The 20,007-nt window shown below is 38.3% G+C and overlaps 1 pseudogene; it reads right to left on the bottom strand.

Annotated features, from left to right (window-relative positions):
• Positions 1-14,392: 14,392 nt before the first annotated feature.
• On the bottom strand, positions 14,393-16,508 carry LOC125414292 (core histone macro-H2A.2 pseudogene; annotated as a pseudogene).
• Positions 16,509-20,007: the final 3,499 nt, after the last annotated feature.

Below are 20,007 nucleotides of genomic sequence, written 5' to 3'. Positions count from 1 at the left end.
TGACCTTAATTTCTCCAGACGTTATTGCTCATTTTTCTCAGTAGGATCTTAAAAGCTAAATTCCTTCTTTTGTGCTTGGATCTGCCTACAACTGGACAATAAAGGTTGGCTTTTCATGTTTCCCGCATCTCTTATCATGAGTCACTAGCAAATTTTCAAGAGGAATAGTGGGGAAGGTGATGAGAATCACAGAAACGCTCGCTTGACACCCAAGTTCCTGAACTAAGAATATCAAACCTTTGCTTGACTGCCAGCTGACTAAGGCTCTGCTTTGGGGAAAATGTGCTCTTCTGACTTTCTCCCTAGGAAACTAAGGTATGTCATTCAGATTCAGTTTTTTTTCTAGTTCACACCTGACAATAGACTGTGATATTTCTCTCGTCTTTTCTTTTTTCTTTTCCTACAGTTTTCGCTACAAGCAACATAAACTCTTGAGTCTCCCATTTGTGCCTTTTATGTATTTGGAAAACAGGCAAGCAAACACTTTTAAGTACCTAATTGTTAAATGACTAAAATGGGATAAAAATCAATTAAAGAGAGGATAAATATTATACAAATATTATGTTTTATATTATAGGAAAAGTAGTGGAATCATAGTTTATCCTCACAGTTTCAGTCAATGTGGATTTGACACATTAAAGATCAGATAAGTTGTCTTTTTATTTTTAAATAATTTCTGAAGGACGTGAAAGCCCTTTTGTTTAAGAGTAGTGTTCGGGGAGAATGTTGCTTCATGTTCTCAGTGAAAACAGAAATTTTCTCCTTTGTTACCTCAGATGCTTTCTCTACCTTGTGCCAACCTTCTGCTTTGCCCCAGAAGGCTGACACATTACTCAGAGTCACGCGGCTGCCCGACCACCAGCAGACGGCTCTGTGTCAAGGGGAAGCCAAACAGCAGATTTCCAGGAGGAAGAAGAGTTCATCTCCATATGAACTTCCACATAAAGTACCCAAAAATGAAATAGAAAAGCAGAGTCATAGAATTCTTATGGAGTTTTAAATAATTACTTGACAGTATAAGCAAGCAAACAAAAATGTCTAGATCTCTTTTGTAATATTTTGATAATAATATCTCTTATATTCACACAGTCTTTGACACTTCCTATTGTTTTTTTCTTTTTTAAATTACTTTTTATTTGTTTGTTTATAAAAATTTCCACTTCCTCCCCTTCTCCCCATACCCTCTCATTCCCCCCATTCCCTCTCCTCCTCCCTCTCCAGTCCAAAGAGCAGTCAGGGTTTTCTGCCCTGTGGGAAATTCAAGTTCCTCCCCCCTCCCTCCAGGCCTAGGAAGGTGAGCATCCAAACAAACTAGGATCCCAAACAGCCAGTACATGCAGACGAAACAAGAGCCAGTGCCATTGTCAATGGTTTCTCAGTCAGCCCCCATGTCAGCCACATTCAGAGAATCCGGTTTGATCACATGCTCGTTCAGTCCCAGTCCAACTGGCCTTGGTGAACTCTCATTCGATCAGTCCCCTTGTATCAGTGGGTGAACGCACCCCTCGCGGTCCTGATTTCCTTTTTCTCCCTCCTTCTGCTCCTCATTTGGACCTTGGGGGGCTCAGTCCGGTACTCCAATGTGGGTCTCCGTCTGTATCGCCATCCATCGTCAGATAAAGGTTCCCTCTGGTCCTGCCTATCTTGCTCTTGTTTCCCCCCCTTCTGCTTCTCATTTGGAACTAGGGAGTTAAGTCCAGTGTTCCAATATGTGTCTCTGTCTCTATCTCCATCCATCGCCAGATGAAGGTTCTATGGTGATACGCAAAATATTCATCAGTATGGTTATGGGCCAAGGCCAGTTCAGGCACCCTCTCCTCTGTTGCCCAGAAAAGAATCTGGGGACCTCTCCTTGGGCCTGAGAACCCCTCCAGAAACAAGTCTCTTGCCAACCCTAAAATGGCTCCCTTAGTTGAGATATATACTTGCCTGCTCCCATATCCATCCTTCCTCCCCCCCATCTCATTCCCCAACGCCATCCCCAATCCTCCCCCTCTCCCTTCTCTCTAACCATCTCCCCTTACTTACACCCCCCCCCCCGTGCACCCAAGTTTGCCTTGCAATCTTGACTACTTCCTATATCCTGGAGGATAACTATATGATTTTCTTCAGGTTCATCTTCTTATTTAGCTTCTCTAGGATCACGAATTATAGGCTCAAAGACCTTTAACTATGGCTAGAATCCACTTATGAGTGAGTACATACCATATTCCTCTTTTTGGGTCTGGGTTACCTCATTCAGTAAAGCGTTTTCTATTTCCATCCATTTGCTTGCAAAATTCAAGATGTCATTGTTTTTTTTACCGCTGAGTAAAACTCTGATGTGTATATGTTCCACACCTTCTTTAACCATTCTTCTATTGAGGAGCACCTAGGTTGTTTCCATGTTCAGTTCTCAAGTTCACAGGTTTAAGCTCTACTATATCTCAAGGGACGGAGAATTGAAAGAAAGTTCCAGAAAACTGGCAACAGGAGTTTTGGGAGTCAGAAAAACATTGTCTAATAGCTCTCTCAGTTTGAAGATGTCCACATCCTACTTTGTAAAAAAGAAGTACCCATTTCAGGGCAAAAGTGAAACCACATTTGTATGTGGAATTACATTTATGTTGAAATCACTCAGGTGACATGACAAGATTATTCTGAATTACCTGAGTGAATCCAGTAGGATCACAGTTATAAGTAAAAACTGAAAACAAAGAAAGAGTAGGAGAATCAGGGGAAATATATTCTGAACGAATGCCAGAGAGATACAAAATCATTGGCTTTGATGATGGAGAATGAAGGCTGTTTGCTGAAAATTGTGACTGGGAACTAAAATGGGGAAGGGTAAGAATGGACACAGATTTTATTTTTCTCTCAAGCATCCAGAAAGCAATGCAACCACATCAGGAACTGGATTTTCATCTCTGGGAGACCTGTTTGGAACACATAATCTATAAATTTATAGAAGAGGAAATTCTTGATTTTTAAGGCACTGTTTGTGTAGACATGTCGCAGCAACAGCAGCAGACCAATAGAAGTTTTCCTAGTTTTCTTGAGTGTAGTAACAAAGTAAAAGCCTGGGTGGTTTAAAAACAGAAGTTTGCACTTCACAGGTCTAGATGGACAATGCCTCAAAAGGTTTGGTTTCAGCCCAAAGTCTCTGGCTTTGGTTTTCCACCAGTTTTTTTCTGCGTTTTTATATATTATTATTCTATGTCTGTGTGATCTTAGTGAATATTTATGTCTATATGTGCATGTGTGTGTTAACCAGATTTCCTCTGGTTTTAAGGACATTAGTCCGATAGGATCAGGGTCTATTTGGTTTATCAGCTACTTTAAAGGTAGGACCTCTCTCCATACATGAGGTCCATGCTAATAAGATAACTCTATTTGTCCAGTAAGAATACATGCAAGAGGCTGGAGGGATATCTCAGTGTTTAAGGGCACTTTCTGTTCTTGCAGAGAATCTCAGTTTGGTTCCCAGCACTGACATGGTGACTCACAGAAAAGGGAAATCTGATACCCTCTGCAGGATCCAGACAAACATGCTCATAAATGTACATGCAAGTAAAGCACTCAAACACATGAAATAAAAATAAATTTAAAAACATCAGGACACTCAGACCCAAATTGGATGTCTTCACCATGCCCTTCCCCTCAAGGTTCAGGCATCTACGTGGAAAAAAGATGCAGAAAAATTGAGTGAGCCAGAAGTGGTAGATGACTCTCAGAAAAAAAAAAAGATTTTCCAGACATTGTGTCTACTGCACATATGAACTTACAGAGAATGAGGCAGCATACCTAAGGCACACACAGGTTCCAGTTGAAGAAAGGAAAGTGGTCACAAAGCCTACCATTAGCCGAGAAGCTTTTTGCAAATAATGGCTGCTGGAGACGGAAAACTATTCTCTTAGATGGAATGACACTGGGTGTTGTGTGAAGGCCACTTGGTCATTCTGGCTGCTCGGCAGCTCAGACCCGAATTAACCAACAGAAACTGCATTAATTAAATCACTGCTTGGCTAATCACAAGTGTATTGCTAGTTAGCTCTTACATCTAGTGTTAACTCATTTTCAGTACTTTATATTTGACCACGAGATTCGTGGCCTACTGGCAAAGTCCGAGCATCTATCTCCAGCGGGCCTACATGGCTTCTCCCTCACTCTGTCTTCTTTCTCCGAGCATTCAGTTTAACTTTTCCCGCCTAGCTGTGTTCTACCCTATCATGGGCTCAAGACAGTTTCTTTATTAACCAATGGTATTCACAGCATACAGAAGGGAATTCCACATCAATTTAGTATATCAAGTACACTCCAAGGCAGGTCCCCTTCTCGGGAACTGTTGGACAACACACCCTTAACCCCATGCTTTCCTTGTGCTGTTTTACTTTGCTTTATTTTGTTTTTGTTCTATTTTTAAGAGAGATAAAGATATGAAGATGAGAGTGAAGGGGGTGGGATAGATCTGGAAAGAGTTGTAGGGAGAGAATGTGAGCAAAATATGTTGCATAAAATTCTCAAATACTATTTAAATATATTTTAAAGATTAGCACTGACATTAGAATCTCAGAACTCACATAATTTTGTGTGCTAAGTTTTAACTCCTTTCTATGTGTCTGGATACTGTGAACCTATACTGGAATTGTTTTCCCTAAGCACAAAGCCTAAATGAGTAATGAGAAGGACTGTTTTTTAATTGGCAGGATCCACATTGGTTTGCTGGGGTGCAGAGTGACAATCCTCCTGGTTGTAGAGCCAAATGGAAGTATTGAAATACTTCCTCTAGGCAGACCCTAGGACAGAGGATGGTAATCTCTCCATGCTGCTTCTACAGAAAAGTAAGCGACATAGGTACAAAGGAAGGATTTCTGTTCGGAAGCTGTCAGCTGGATCCTTGTGGGGTGGGAGGGTGCCCTCTACTGGGCATGTATATAGAAAATAAATATTTTATGGTTTTGCCCAGTTATATTATTCGTGATCCTAGAGAAGCTAAATAAGGTGAACCTGAAGAAAATCATGTAGTTATCCTCCTGGAGATTGGAAGTCGACAAGAGTGACAGGCAATCTTGGGTGGCTGGGGGGGTTGGGGGGTTGTTGGAAGGGGAGAGGGTTAGAGAGAAGGGAGTAGGGGAGGAATGGGGAAAACTCGAGGGACTGAGATGGGGGGAGGGAGAAAGGATGGATATGGGATCAGGGAAGAATATATCTCAACTAAGGGAGTCATTTTAGGATTTACAAGAGACTTGGTTATAAATGGGATCCCAGGTCCAAGGAGAGATCCCCAGATTGTTCTCTGGACAGAGGAGAGGGTGCCTGAACCGGCCTTGGCCCATAACCATACTGATGAATATTTTGCATATCACTATAGAACCTTCATCTGGCGATGGATGGAGATTGAGACAGAGACCCACATTGGAACACTGGACTTAACTCCCTAGGTCCAAACGAGAAGCAGAAGGAAAGAGAACGTGAGGAAAGAAGGCAAGACCAGAGGGAACCTTCACCCGTTGATGGATGAAGATTGAGACAGAGACCCACATTGGAGCACTGGACTGAGCCCCCAAGGTCTAAATGAGGAGCAGAAGGAGGGAAAACATGAACAAGAAAGGCAGGACCGTGAGGAGTGCGTTTACCCACTGATACAAGGGGACTGATCTAATGAGAGTTCACCAGTTAGAGTTTCATATACAAAGCATTCTATCAAACTCACTTCGTAAGAACAAAAAATAATAGTGTACCTTATGCAGCTTTCTTCCTGGAGATGAAAGTCTTCAGCCATCATACACATGAATCAAGCATTCAATGGAGAGAGAAGTGATATAAGGTTGAAAGAGAGAGTTATCTTTTTTTTTTTTTTTTTACAGAACTGATCTGATCTGGGTCCACACTGAATTTGCCATATGTCAACAAGAGAACACATAGTGAATCTTCCTGGAAAGGCTTTACCATTCATATAAGAGTACACTGATTACTTCTAACTTCTTTCCAGCAGGTAATGATGGATTCTTATTGGACAACAAAACAAAAACCAACCCTTGGAGATGTAGGTTTAATTTTGTAGATTTCAGAGCTTCACATGATTCCATAGAAACAAACATACTGTGCAACATAGATGTATGAGACCCTACTTCTTCCTGTAAGGAGTGTATAGGTGAGTCAAATTTTAAAAATTGCAGAAGTGGAAGCATTTTAGTTTATGGAATTGTAATTGATTAAATCTGGTAATGAGCTTATCACCAGATAATACTTTCTTTTAGAAGAAGATTATATATATATATATATATATATATATATATGTATACACACACACATATATATATACATATATATATGTACACACACACACACACACACACACACACACACACGGAGGTAGCCGGAAAGAAGTAACAGAGAAATAATCATCACTAATTTTTTGATCTCCAAAATTTCTTGTTTTATTTTTTTAGTACTATTTCTTGGTCCAAATTTTCAAGCAGAGTGAAGAATAAGGACACACACACTCCTAATACATATTAAATTAAAAATTTTATACAAATACATCATATTTATATGCCCTAATACATAACTCATATTTATTGCCATGTATTTTATAAACAGAGGACTCTTAGATATTTAATTATTTATGTGTTCTGAAAAAGACCTCAGGGCCTTCTGCTTGCTAGCATGTGTAATACCACTAACCTATTGAATAATAAAAAAGTGATACATTAATACAATGCAATAATATTCAGCTGTTAAGAAAAATGAAACCTGAAGGTGAATGGATGAAGCCAGAAATGATCACTTGACTGAGGTAACCCCAGACCCCACGGTAAAAACATTATACACTTTTCTTAAATGTAGATGTTAGATTTTAGGTTTTAGATGTATGTGTTTCAGTTTGAATAATCACTGAGCCTAGATAGCCAACAAGGGACCAAGGAGAAGGAAATAAATCTCAAAGAAAGAGGAAATAGCTGATGTAAGAAGCGAAAGACACCAATTATCATTTCTTAGCTTCTATCCAAGACTATTGTATCTCTTTATATTTCTTTCTCTTATCCCTTTTCTTTTCTCCCTTTTCTGTTCTGCCTCTCCATCTCTTCTTACTCTAGTTTTCCCCAACTCTCTCCCAATTCGGTATTTAAGACACAAAGTTTAATAGTTTAAATTTTTTCAATTCCATTTTTAAATGTCATGTTACCTCTACCAAATCACAGAAGATATAACCACACAGATCTTTTTAAAGTAATTTGCCCTATTTACTCCTCTTCCTATACTTGTCATGGATATGGGATATACTTTGTCATTCTTAGAGGTCACCTATTTTAAAGTATTCTTTCAACCTGAGAGATTTAGAGACAATCATCCTCATTGACTAAGTACACTATTAAAAGTGTAGTTAGCACATCATTAAATAGGCTCTGATGGTATGATGTCCTACAGCTCTCTTCAGGACAAGTTTTTCCTAAATACATCTAAGAACAGTGAACACAGTGATGTGGATTAAATAAAACCATCACGTTGTGTCATTAGCCAAAGTGTAGGAGACCTCACAAGGACAAAAAGTCAGTTGGGTTTTTTGAATAATAAGAAAAAGATGTCTAAAATGAAAAAAATGAAACAATAATAAGTAGTTCAAGATTGCATTTTTAATAATATGATGATAAGTTTTATATTATTTATATATGAATACAAATTATATTAGGGATATATCTTTCCTATGCAAAAGCTTTTTGAAAATGCAAATGAGTTCAACTCCATCTGTTATAATGCTTGCAACAAATTTACACGCACTTCACATGGCATTATCATAACCCGAGGGAGCAGTCTTCTATTCTTGTTTCTTCATTATATGAAGAAGATTTTTTTAAATATTTGTTCCTTTTATTTTTGTTTACTGAGGTAGAGGCAGGCATATAAGTTAGCCCATCTTAAGATTTAGAAGAAAAACACTATATTTCTTGTGAGTATATCTATAAGTCAAAGGAAGATGAAAGAGAATTACCTTAAAATTGGTGCTGGGACATTATTACATTTACATTTTGAAATAAATGTCTTGCTTCCAAGTCATTTCCTCCATTCATACATAATGGAAAAGCGAATAATATAGAACGAGTAATGACAGAGTATAAATCAGCTACTGAAAATCTATTACAATAAAGAAATATAGTTTTATTATTTAAGAAACACATTATTATATCTTCAGTGTTGCCAAGGAACCAAACATTTTTATCATTAGTGATAAATTATTTATTATTAATATATTATTATTTTGTTCTGAAACAGGATTCCACTGTGTAGTACAGCCTAGCCCTGGAAGTTACTATGTAGCCCTGGCTAACTTGGACTTGTAATCTTCCTGCCTCAGTTTTCTGAGTACACAAGATTCTTAATTAAAAATATGAGTGACATTAGTGTCCATATATTACAAGGGTTCTTAGGTCTTTTTTCTCAATCCAACATCTAGAACATGATATGTAACATTAGGTAAGAAAGTTACTTTGAATTAAATTATTATTGGTCAAGTGATATTTAAAACTAAACATTAACTAAAATTCTTTTTGTATAGTGGCTGAGGTCAAAGGTTAACTTCATATTTATTCAAAATGAATAAAGGTATCTGATATCTACTGTACCTCCCATTAGTTTGCTGCCTAATAACAAACTATAAACTAAATATTAAAATTAAGAAAAAACAAATATAGCAGAAGAAGCTATGCATGGTAGTTCTCGCCTTAAGTCTAGCACAGTGAGATTGAAGTAGAATAACATATGTGATTCCTATACCACAAGCATTGCCTGTACAGTGTGATACTTTCACAAGACATAACAGAAATAAACAAAGCAAACATGCAAACCAAAGAAAAAAATTTAAATATCTACTAACCTTCATTAACATTCATATTGTTTTCCCATATTAATAATCTCTTTAGAAATATTATACTAACTTACTGATAGCATTTCTCCAATGTTTGTACCTGAGTGCTAAGGTGAGAGTATTGACAGGACTATGTGGTAATTGAATCAAAAAAAATTAATTGCACAGAAATAAAATGGGCAGTTACATGTTCTACTTTTAATTTATTAGTCTTTTAAATTTTTGAAGGTTTATTTTATTTTATTTTACTTTATTTCATTTACCTGAGTGTTTTTCCTATATGAATGCCAGTATATCATTCACATTCACAAAGGTTGGATGAAGGTTTTTGATTCCTTGGAGCTGGAGTTAAAGATTATTGTATTTGCTAGAAATTGTATGTGCTGGAAATAGAAATCTAGTTAACTGAGCCGAATCCCTAGCTCCTTATCTTTAGTCTATTAATGAACTGTTTTTCCTTGACCATTCAACAACTGAAATACAAGTTTCAAATATAATGTAGTGTTAGAAATATTTTGATCATTCATATAATTAACTAACTTACTTATAGAATCTGCTGTTACAACCTTATGATAAAAATTGATCCAAGAGACTTTCTATTGGGTACTTATTTACTATATGGCTTTGTGCAAGCTATTTAAGCCCTGTACCTACCATTTCTTTTTGGAGACAAGTATAAAGTTTGTTGGGCCAAAATTATCTCAGGGTCTGTACCTCAAGGTCTGTAGGGCAGAGAAAAGCCTGGCTCGATTTCAGGGCCTGTACCTCTAGGCCTGAAGGACAAAGAAAATCCTGGCTCAAGTTTGAGGGAACTGAGTGAGGATGAGACAGCAAAATCTAGGTAGATGCCTCTCCAGCCAGTGGGAGGGTTTGGCTATCTCTCATTGGCTAGAGTTACCCCCACATCACAAAATGTCACTTAGCCTATATAAGCTGATACTCACAGTAATAAATTGAGTTCCTGCTTTGACTTGACTCATTGCATCTGATTGTCCTGCTTTGTGAGACTGGACTGTCTTGCTTCACGGGGTTGTGGAATGGACAGATAGTGCACCCACTTTTCCCTGGGGAATAAGGAGGCTAAGGAAGCCTAGCAAAAGGCTTCCTTATAGACTTGTATGATCAAAAGGACTTAATAAAGTCCTGCTTTTCCTACTGAGTAAGCATGGGTTTTCAGGCATCATTGTTATTAATATAATCATCCTTGTGATAGCCTGTTTTTATTTTTTGGTGCTAATTTAAAGGCCTTCTTGAATGGGTAGGTACTATTCTGGGTAGATGTTACTTTCTTTTACATTATGTAAAATCTAGTATATAAGAAATCTATTTATTGATAAAACCCAGGATTTGAAAATAAAATTAACATAGAGGTTTAGCTAATAGTTAATGACCCTGATAGACAAATGAGTGAGAAAACATAAAAACAAAGGACTACATTTAGACTTAAAATGTAGAGCTAATACTCACAAGTGGTAGGTGTTACATGACTAACAAAAATCCAGAGTCAACAATATAAATGTTAAAAATTGTGGTTCAAGCTAAAGATCAGAAAAGCAAAGCAGCCAAGCAACTAGAGAGCTCTTATCTCCATAAAATTTTCCAACTGAAAAGAAAGCAAGTTCCTGTATCATCCAGTCTTATATTCCTCTCTAGTGCTGGTACTGAAGGCATGAACCACCACCTCCAGGCTTCTATGGCTAATTAGTGCAGCTGCTGGAATTAAAGGAGTGTGCCACCACTGCCTGGCCTGTATGCCTGACTAGTGTGTCTAGCCTTGCACTCTGAACTTCAGGTAAGATTTATTTGTTAGAACATAAACAAAATATAGTTGAATAGGCAAGAAGTACATCAACAATGTCTAATCAGAGATAAGGCTCCATTATCTATCCCATCTCGGAGAGTCCAAAGTCTTAAACATAATTTACTTTCTATCGTAACTTGTAGTGCAAAAGATATACTTTGATATCTTTCAACCTTATACACTTTATATTTTTTAGTGAATGTCTTTTATGAGTCTTGTAAACAAGGAAAACAATAATTACCTAGTCTTTAACTACCTCGGAGACTTGAGAAGGAATATTGAGTAAGCAGGAAGTGCAAGCAAGGGAATTCTTAAAAATATGAGCAATGACAGAAACAGCTGAATGACTGGACAGTCATCCAAAGTTCCTCTGCAGCTTTGGAACATCCATATTTAGTCTAAAGGCCTAGAATATTCTGCAGACTTTTCTATGAACTAAGAATTTTGAAAGACTGTTCTGTTTTGTCTTGACAAGATTTGGTAGTCACTCTTTTGTGTGTCTTGAGGAAATTACTTATGTATTATTTCCAATGACTGACTTACAAAATATTGGCACAATATGTGGCTATTTAACATTCTCTGTGGAGAATCTTCTGTTGATATCTCAGCAGGTTGAGAATTACTATAAGAAGGCACCATGAAGGTAAATTGCTCTTTATTTTTTTTGTAAAGGTATAATAAAGAAGCAATATTTTAAATAATTAACTGTTAGAGGCCATCTTTAGGTAATAGAAAAGGAAAAAGAATGCAAAACTGTAGAGAGTCCATTGGCTGAATCACCTTATTAACAGCTCTAAGATTTGTTACCATACCACGTTTTCCAGATTTCTTTTTAATAATAAATACAGAAAAATTTCAAGGACTGGTTGATTCTTCAATACGCTGAACATTTAGATGCTCTTGTACTAGCTGTAATAAAGCCTTCAGTTTCTCTATTGTTAAAGACCACTGATTAACCCATACAGGTTTGTATGCAACCATTTTAAAGATAGGGATGCTGGTGTCTTTGGAAGATCAATAGCTGTTATGCCCTCTTCTTGTACAACATGAATGGTCAGTGACTGTTCTTTATAATATCTTCTAAGATTTTGTCAGAAACATTTGTTAGTTTATGGTTTGTTTAGAAAATTGGGGAAATGTTAATCTCAGTATTCTAGTGCTGAAACAAATCAGGCCCCCACAAATTCATTGCTATATTAGCAACATATGACTTTAATTATCCTCTCTCTCCTTCTGACTGTATACATTTAATCCATTTCATGTTCTGCTTTTCCTGAGATAAAGTTTCCATTCCTAAAAACTGAACATTTAACTCCTAAAGAGGACAATTTGGATGTCTTGATTCTGGTGAAATTGTTTTTACATCTGTACCTGTGTCTACCAGTCCTTCAATGACAATGTCATTTATTTGCAATTTTAAATTTGTTCTTTATTCATTTACAGAAGTTTTCCAAAATAATAACTTTATGGTATCTCCTGATTTTTTTGTTCTGTATTCTATAGCTGCTTCATTATACAGAGCAGTATTTGTTTTGTTTTTTCAAGACAGGGTTTTTCTGTAACTTTAAAGCCTGTCCTGGAACTAGTTCTTGTAGATCAAGCGGTCCTCAAACTTGCAGCCTGTTTCTGCCTCCAGAATGCTGGGATTAAAGGCATGGGCCACCATCACCTGGTTAGCAGTTTGGTTTCTTACAATAGCTATTAGATTCTTTAATTTCTCTTGGAAGTACTTTATGATGGCAGGAATTGACTGAACCAGATTTTGTGAAATGCCCCTCAAGGAGTTCTATGATTGCAGAGGGTGTCCCGAAATATCTAATGTTCATCTACATTCATTAGTCCAATGCCTCTCTTTGCCATACCTTCTGCATAATCCAGAAGGGAGGAGTATTCTGAATGGATTATATTTAGAATAAACCTTGTTTCTAGGAACAACCTGTTTGCAATCCCTTTTAAGGTGACTTTGTTTGCCGCAATTATAACATTTGAGATTTCGACTTTTTTTTTCCTCAAAACTCTGGAAATTACCTCTCCTATGCAAGCATCATCATGCTCCTGACATTCAATATTAATTGTATCTCAAGTCCATTCTTCCAAGGATGCTGACCTTGTCATTAATGGCCTAATTATCTTTTTGCACTGAGCATTAGCATTTTTAAATGTCAGCAATTTAATTATTATTTGCTTAGTTTCTGAATATCATTCTATTTACTGCTGAAGTCAATCTTTGAAAGAGTTCCATGAAGGCTTCCTTTGGACCCTGTATAACTTTAGTAAATGATTCAATTTTCTTTTCTATTTCTGAAATTCTGTCCCAAGCATTCAAAGCTTCTGTGCGGCATCAAGCCAGAGCATGGTCATTATATAAAGATTGCCTTTCTACAGTAGCATAATATCCTTCTCCAAGAAGTTGATCTTGAGAGATTTCCCTCCCTCTAGGTTTACACTGTTGTTCAGTAGTCTTAGCCTCTTCTCTGATCCAGGCACCCCATTAAAATTGTGGAACAGGATCTAAAATAGATTTAACCAAATCTGTCCAGTCTTTAGAGATAATTCTATTAAAACTAACCACAACTTTAATACTTGCTTTATAAAAGGTGAATGTATGCTATATGAGACTATCACTTCCTTGAATCTCCTTAAATATAGCATTGGCACAGGATCAAAATGATGATTAGCAGTGTGCCAATCTTGGTTGATTATCTCTTCATTTAGTTGTTTCATTTTTATATCTTGAATTACATAATCATACAGAAGCCTGACTTTCTTTACTGTAATTGCATCTTCCATTTTTTTTTAGTGTGGGAAAAAACTCTAATTTTTAATTAATATTTTTAACCCAACACTGGGTGTGGAGAGACAGGCTCACTTGCCAGCTTCTATATTACAATCAGCAAGCCTGATACTGAAGACAGAGACCCTGTTTCAAAAAGCAATGTGAATGGCTCCTAAGGAGTGAGTATCAAAGCTGTGTTCTGGCCTCTGACTGTGTTCTCATGTAGATACCACCCTGACTTTCTGTACATATTCAACAAGGTCCTAATTTATATATATATATATATATATATGTGTGTGTGTGTGTGTGTGTGTGTGTGTGTGTGTGTGTCTGTATATATAATATAATATATATAAAATATATATATTAGAAAGACACAGAATCTTTTATTTTTTTTCCTTTCATTTTTCTTTTTCTTTAAAAAAAACAAAACCAAACAAAACTCCCAAGGCAAAATTCGTTTTGGTGTAGTTACAAATATTTTAGGGGTCGGGGAGGGGAGCCTACAACAGAAGAGAAAAGCACCCTAAGATGTCCTTCCCGTCTTCTCTCCACTGGGGGAGACAGCCAATACACTCAAGTGGCTTTCATGCCCTTCTGACTTGGAAAAAAAAGGAACCAAACACTTAAGAACTTTGAAAAACGTTGTGTGTGTATGTGTGTGTGTTGTGTGTGTGTGTGTGTGTGTGTGTGTGTGAGAGAGAGAGAGAGAGAGAGAGAGAAAGTCAATGCTATAAATCTAAACAAGGTCTATTTTTATGGTTTTTTTGTTTTTTTTTTTTAAAGTTCTAAAACAACAGAAAGATAACACATGGAAAAAACCCTTGGTGGATCTGGTTAATTTCGGAAGAGGACTTTTGTAAAGAGAATATAAAATGCGCTGGGCCTCTTTCCCAGGCAGTCGGGACCTAGTCTGCAGTCTCTGCTCCTGTCTTAGCCGCCCTCTGCTCCCCTGTCACGTCACCCGTCCTCAAACCCTCTCTTGTGACGTGACCCTGACTAAGTAACTGAAGAGGTACTTAGTGTCCAGTTTGATCATCTCCTGTACGTAGACGCTGATGCTATCGCTGTCGAACACCAGTGTCATGGAAGGGGGCTGACATGGCTTTGAGGGTCGACTGGGTGGCCCTCTGTTTGGGAAAGCAGTTTCTGCAGCTGGGAAAAGACAGGAAGGCGACGGATTTAAGCTTCTTGTCCTCTGCTGCGGACAGGCAGTTTTTGATGGTCTCTTCCAGCTGTTCTTCACATTTGTCAGAGCTCCATTGGGGGATGTGACAATGGGTGACAAATTTGGCTGCGAGTCCACTGGATTGGCTGACGGCGGCTTCCACCACGTCCAAAGGGCCTTGGGATTTGCGAAGTTCCTTTATGTTTCTAAGAATTATTTACCCCCAGCCTCTTCCAAGGCTTTACCTATCTTTTCCTTGAGGTCGATTTCGGCTGGGGTTGGGTGGAAGATGCCCTCCACCTTCATAGAGCCAATATGGCTGATGTCACTTTGGGTCAGCGATATTTTCTGCCCCAGAACGAGGCTCTTGAAAGACAAGATGGTGAAACCATCCGCAGGCCCATCTTCTGAAGTGGAATTTGATGTTCCTTCTTTATAGCTGTCCTTTGATTTGGACTTCTTGAACGTCCGTGGCTTGGCGGCCTTGGATTTCTTACCCCCTTCTCGCCTGATGCGGCCTTCCTTCCTCTTTTCTCTGGGGGTAGCAAGAGGATCATTTGGTTCCTCGTTCTCGGCAGGGCACCCTCCCTGGCGATGGTCACTCCCTTCAACAACTGGTTGAGCTCCTCATCGTTGGCGATGGCTAGCAGGATGTTGTGTCTGGGGGGCTAACCAGGCCTTCTTGTTGTCCCTCACAGCACTGCCAGCCAACTCTAGGATTTCCACTGCCAGGTTCAAAATGACGGCGGCCATGTAGACAGGAACACCAATGCCGATCGGTACTTGAATGCCCCTTTTTTCAGGTAATGCATCAACCAATCTACTGGAAAGATGACACCGGCCCTGGCTGACCGGGACAGCTTGGACATTTTCTTCTTCCCACTCCGGCCTGATATCTTGCCTCAGTTTCCCTCTCAGCTTACTGACACACTGTCCTCCTGGCACCAGGACACAATCTTGGTGCTGCACTGTGGGCTCAGGGCGCCTGGCGGCCTAGTGTGCGCCAATCCCTGGCTGCAGGTTCGGCCCCTGTGCTGCCGGTGTCTGGCAGGACTCTGCCTTTCTTGGGGTTGTATCTGTCAGTCTTAATTTATCTTATCTGGATAGTATATATATGTGTGTGTGTGTGCACGCACATATACATGCATGCACTCATACATATATATTTACATCCGATTATATATTAGATATATACTAATGACATATATATCGGTTTGTATAAATAAAATTTTGTTAGCCATATCTTTAACATGTTGTTGTAGCTACCTTCACTACATCAGTCTGTACAGTCTGGATATTGTTGAGAGATATAATACAAACTTCAAAACCTAAAATGCATACTGTCTGACCTTGACAAGAAAATTTTTCCAATTGTAGATTTAAATTTTCTATTCGTTCATTATTTATTTTACCTTTTTAAAAATAAGCTTCAGTGACCTGAAACAAAAACCTATAGTCTCTCATTTATTTGGGAGTTCTAAGCAGAAATAATTTTCTACCTTTAATTTTTGCTCGTTTGTCTTTTTCTTTCATAGAATTTTACTTTGCAAATTTTTATTTAATTTATTTCCACACAATATATTTTGATAATCATCCTCCCCTTCCCTAACTCCTCCAAGATCTTCGCTATACTTCTACCTATCCAACTTCACGTTTCCTCATTCTCAAGAAATATAATAAAATAGAGTTCAAAAAAGATAAAAGAAAATCAATTTGTCAAAAAGTACAAAACAAAACAAAATGGACAAAAGTCATGGAATATGTTTCTTATTAGCCAGGTTCTTCTGGTCATAAGACCTGCTCTGGAGTACAATTGGCATACCCAGCGATTCATCATTGAAGACAACTGACAGCCCTTCTCCAAGTAGGTATCAACTGCATAGAGCTTCTTGGTTAGCGTGGAATTTTTTTTTAACATGATTGACTTTGTCTTGTTTGAATCTGTGCAGGCCTTTGACATCCTGCCACATTCTCCCTGAGCTCTTGAATGCATCAATTCTCCTCTCTAGGGCAGACACAAGCTCTTTGGAGTCACCAACCATCTGTGGCTCTTAAAATCTTTCTATCTACTCTTCCTTAGATATCCCTGAGCTTTGGAGAGAGGAGTTTAGTAAAGACATCCCATTTAGAGCAGAGTGCTCCAAGTCTCTCATCTCTGCACATAGTCCAGCTGTGGGTCTCTTGTAGGGGTCGCTGTTCCGCGCCACCCACCTCCCACGAGTTCCATATTGTCCTAGGGGTTGAAACACAAGAAGCACACACACAGATACAGAGTTCCAGTCATCCTCAAGAAGAGAATGCCCAATTTATTCAACTTGATCAGGGTTAAATACCTTTGGCCCCAGTAAAGGAAAACTCCTCCCACCCAGAGGGGGCTGGGGAAACTGGCCTCAGGCAGGTGGTCGAGGGTGCAAGGCAATGTCAGACAGGTTAGATGGACCTTGGCCCTGAGCTTCTTTTAGGCTGGTTGAGAAATTACCATTTTAAAGCAATATAGATCCCTTAGGCTAAAGTACCAGGCTGTAGCAGAAGCAAGAACAGAACTTAGCAGGAAGCTTAGCTGGTTAGCGTAAACATTACTTGCATCCTGTGTTTTGACCTCAAGGAACAGGGAGGACAGGGCCCTAGAGTCTCTGTGATTTTAGATCCTCTTGCAATACCCATCATTTTATTAGCTCTGGAAAATTAGCTAGGTTTTCAGTACTGCACAAGGTATCTGTCTTGTTGAGCAGGTCTTAAATTCAATGAGAGAGTAGGTGGCTACCACCAAGATACTTGTGCCACTACTGAATCCATAAGATTATTGTGCCATGCTAATCACTGATGTGGTCCATAGGGGTCACAACTTCATCAGAGTGGTGGTTCCCTCTCTCACTTGGAAGCTTGAATGGTGCTTTCTGCTATTAATGGAGGTTAGTTCTTAGGGAGAGGGAGTTCATGGTAGCTCCAGCTAAGAGGCCTCGGGGCCCTGTTTCTAAAATGTCTGGTATAGCAATAGGGACTTACCTTCAACCTCTGGTGGTAACCAAGAGCAAAAACAATAGGCTGTCTTTTTTGGGAGTCTATTGGAGAACACTGGCCAATAACTCAACTGAGGGCTTCTTATGTCTGGTATTGGGGTTTTGTTAAGTGGTCTTTGGCTATTACAGGGACTGCAATCAGTCTAGATGAGAGAAGTTAAATAAACCCAGATGTGTATATTTATACACTGAATTATGTGCATTTTAGTGTGTGTTAGCTTTATGTCCTGTAACTTTGCTAAAAGTGTTTATTAGCTGTAGAAATTTCCTTGTAAAATCTTTATAATCTTTTAAATATAAAAGTGTGTCACCTCGAATAAAGATATTTTGACTCCATCCTTTCTATTTTTTTAAGTTTTTCATTCAAAAATTTATACTTCGACCCTTCCTCCCATTCCCCTCCTTCTCCCCACTTCCCCTCCTCTGTCCCCCTGCCTCTTTAAGAGAGGGCAGGGTACCCTGCCTTGTGGGAAGTCCAACGCCCTCCACCCTCCATCCAACCTAGGAAGGTATGCATCCAAATAGACCAGGGTCCCAAGCCAGTACATGAAGTAGAAACAGGTCCCAGTGTCATTATGGATGGCTTCTCAGTTGGCCCCCATTGGTAGCCACATTCAGAGAGTCTGGTTTGATCACATGCTCTTCATTTCCTGTGCATTTGGATTTGGTGAGCTCCCCTTAGATCAAGCACACTGTCTCAGTGGGTGAACCAACTGATCTCCCTCAGTTGCCTTATTGCTCTAGCCAACATTTCAATTACTTTGTTTAAAAGGTGTAGACTTGTTATAAATTACTTTTATTATAATGAGATATATCTCTTTTATCCAGAGTCTCCCCAGGACTTTTGATCATGAAGACGTGTTAGATTTTGTCAAAGGTTTTCTACTTCTACTGAGATGATTAAGTGGTTTTTAGTCTTTTTGCCTGTTTATCTTTTAGTCTCTTTATGCTGTGGATTTTTCTTATTTATTTACATATGTTTAATCATTTCTGCATATCTGGGAAGAAGTCACTTGATTATGATGAACAATCTTTCTGATATGTTCTTTAATTTTGTTTGAAATATCTTGCTTAGACTTCGTATCTATTTTTATGAGAGGTATTGGTGTGTAATTCTCTCTTTTGTTGGGTCTTTGTGTGGTTTTGATATTAGGGCAATAGCCACTTTGTAAAAGGAATTAGACTATAGCCTCTCAGTTTCCAAGTTCTTTAAAGGTCTGGTAGCATTCTTCTCTGAATCTACCTGGTCATGAACTTTTTGCTTTGGAGGATATTTAATTACTATTTCTATTTCCCTAGGGTATATAGATCTGTTTAAACTGCTTATTTGATCTTGATTTAACTTTGGCAGCTAATATATATTAAAAAGTTCATTTATTTCTTTTTAAGTTTTCCAATGTGGTAATTTTTAAAGTATGCGCTTATGATACTTTGAATTTCCATAGTGCTTGTTGCAATGACTCTCTTTGCATCTCTAATTTTATTAATTTGGATCTTGACTCCACCATTTAAATAATTTGGTCAAAGTTTTGCTAATCTTATTGGTTTTCTCAAAGAATTAACTTCTTTTTTCATTGTTTGTATTGAATTTGCGCTGGCATCTAGGCATCTGGGCTAGAATATTTGAAGTGTTTCCTAGTATAGACATCTTGTTTTGTCTTTGTTAGATGAATGCTCTCTTTTTGGTTGCTGTTGCCAACTCTGGGTCCTAGCCAAGTGTGGTAGCTGTAGCTTCCCTAGGTTACAGCCAAGTTCTGTTGTAATTGGGTGCCTGGTGGAGATCTATTCTACTGGTAAGTGAGGTAGATGTAGGCTAAAATGGGTCTTCAGAAAAAGTTACTGGGACCCTGTGTCAGGCTTAAAAGTGAAGTGAAGAGATGGTATTCAGCTGGGAGGAGAGACTCCTGCAGCCAGACTAACAGTAAGTCTGGAAGATCAAAACAACTTTGTTTGTGTGTGTTTGTGTTTTAGAGACAAGCTCTTCTTGATTAGCCTAAGATGGCCTTGAACTTGCCTTTAGTTTTCTTCCTTCCCATGGATGTCAGCATCATAGGCTTATGTCACCACCCATGGCTCCCAGAAACATATTTAGTACAGAAAATAAATTCTCAATAAATTTACTAGAATGGCTAAGGTGTCCAGATTTAAACTCAGAGTTTAGAATGTATTTCAGGTGAGAAAATGATATCAAAATGTGTTTATCTTTAAACAATAACTTAGTATGGCAAATTAGGGAAGCATGGCTCAATCTTCCAGGTATGATTTTGAAGGAATAAAAGAACTGTTTATATAATATTGTCTTACTTTAATCAAACAATGTTGTGAAATAGGCAAATATGAATCCTTATTTAGCAAAGTATATGTGCATTAAAAACATATCTTCATTAAGTACACAAT

Source organism: Myodes glareolus, chromosome 23, assembly GCF_982192425.1.
Source record: "Myodes glareolus chromosome 23, mMyoGla1.1, whole genome shotgun sequence".
Taxonomy (NCBI): Eukaryota; Metazoa; Chordata; class Mammalia; order Rodentia; family Cricetidae; genus Myodes; species Myodes glareolus.
Note: the sequence above shows the minus strand (reverse complement) of the source record. Positions and strands in the feature narration are given on the sequence as shown.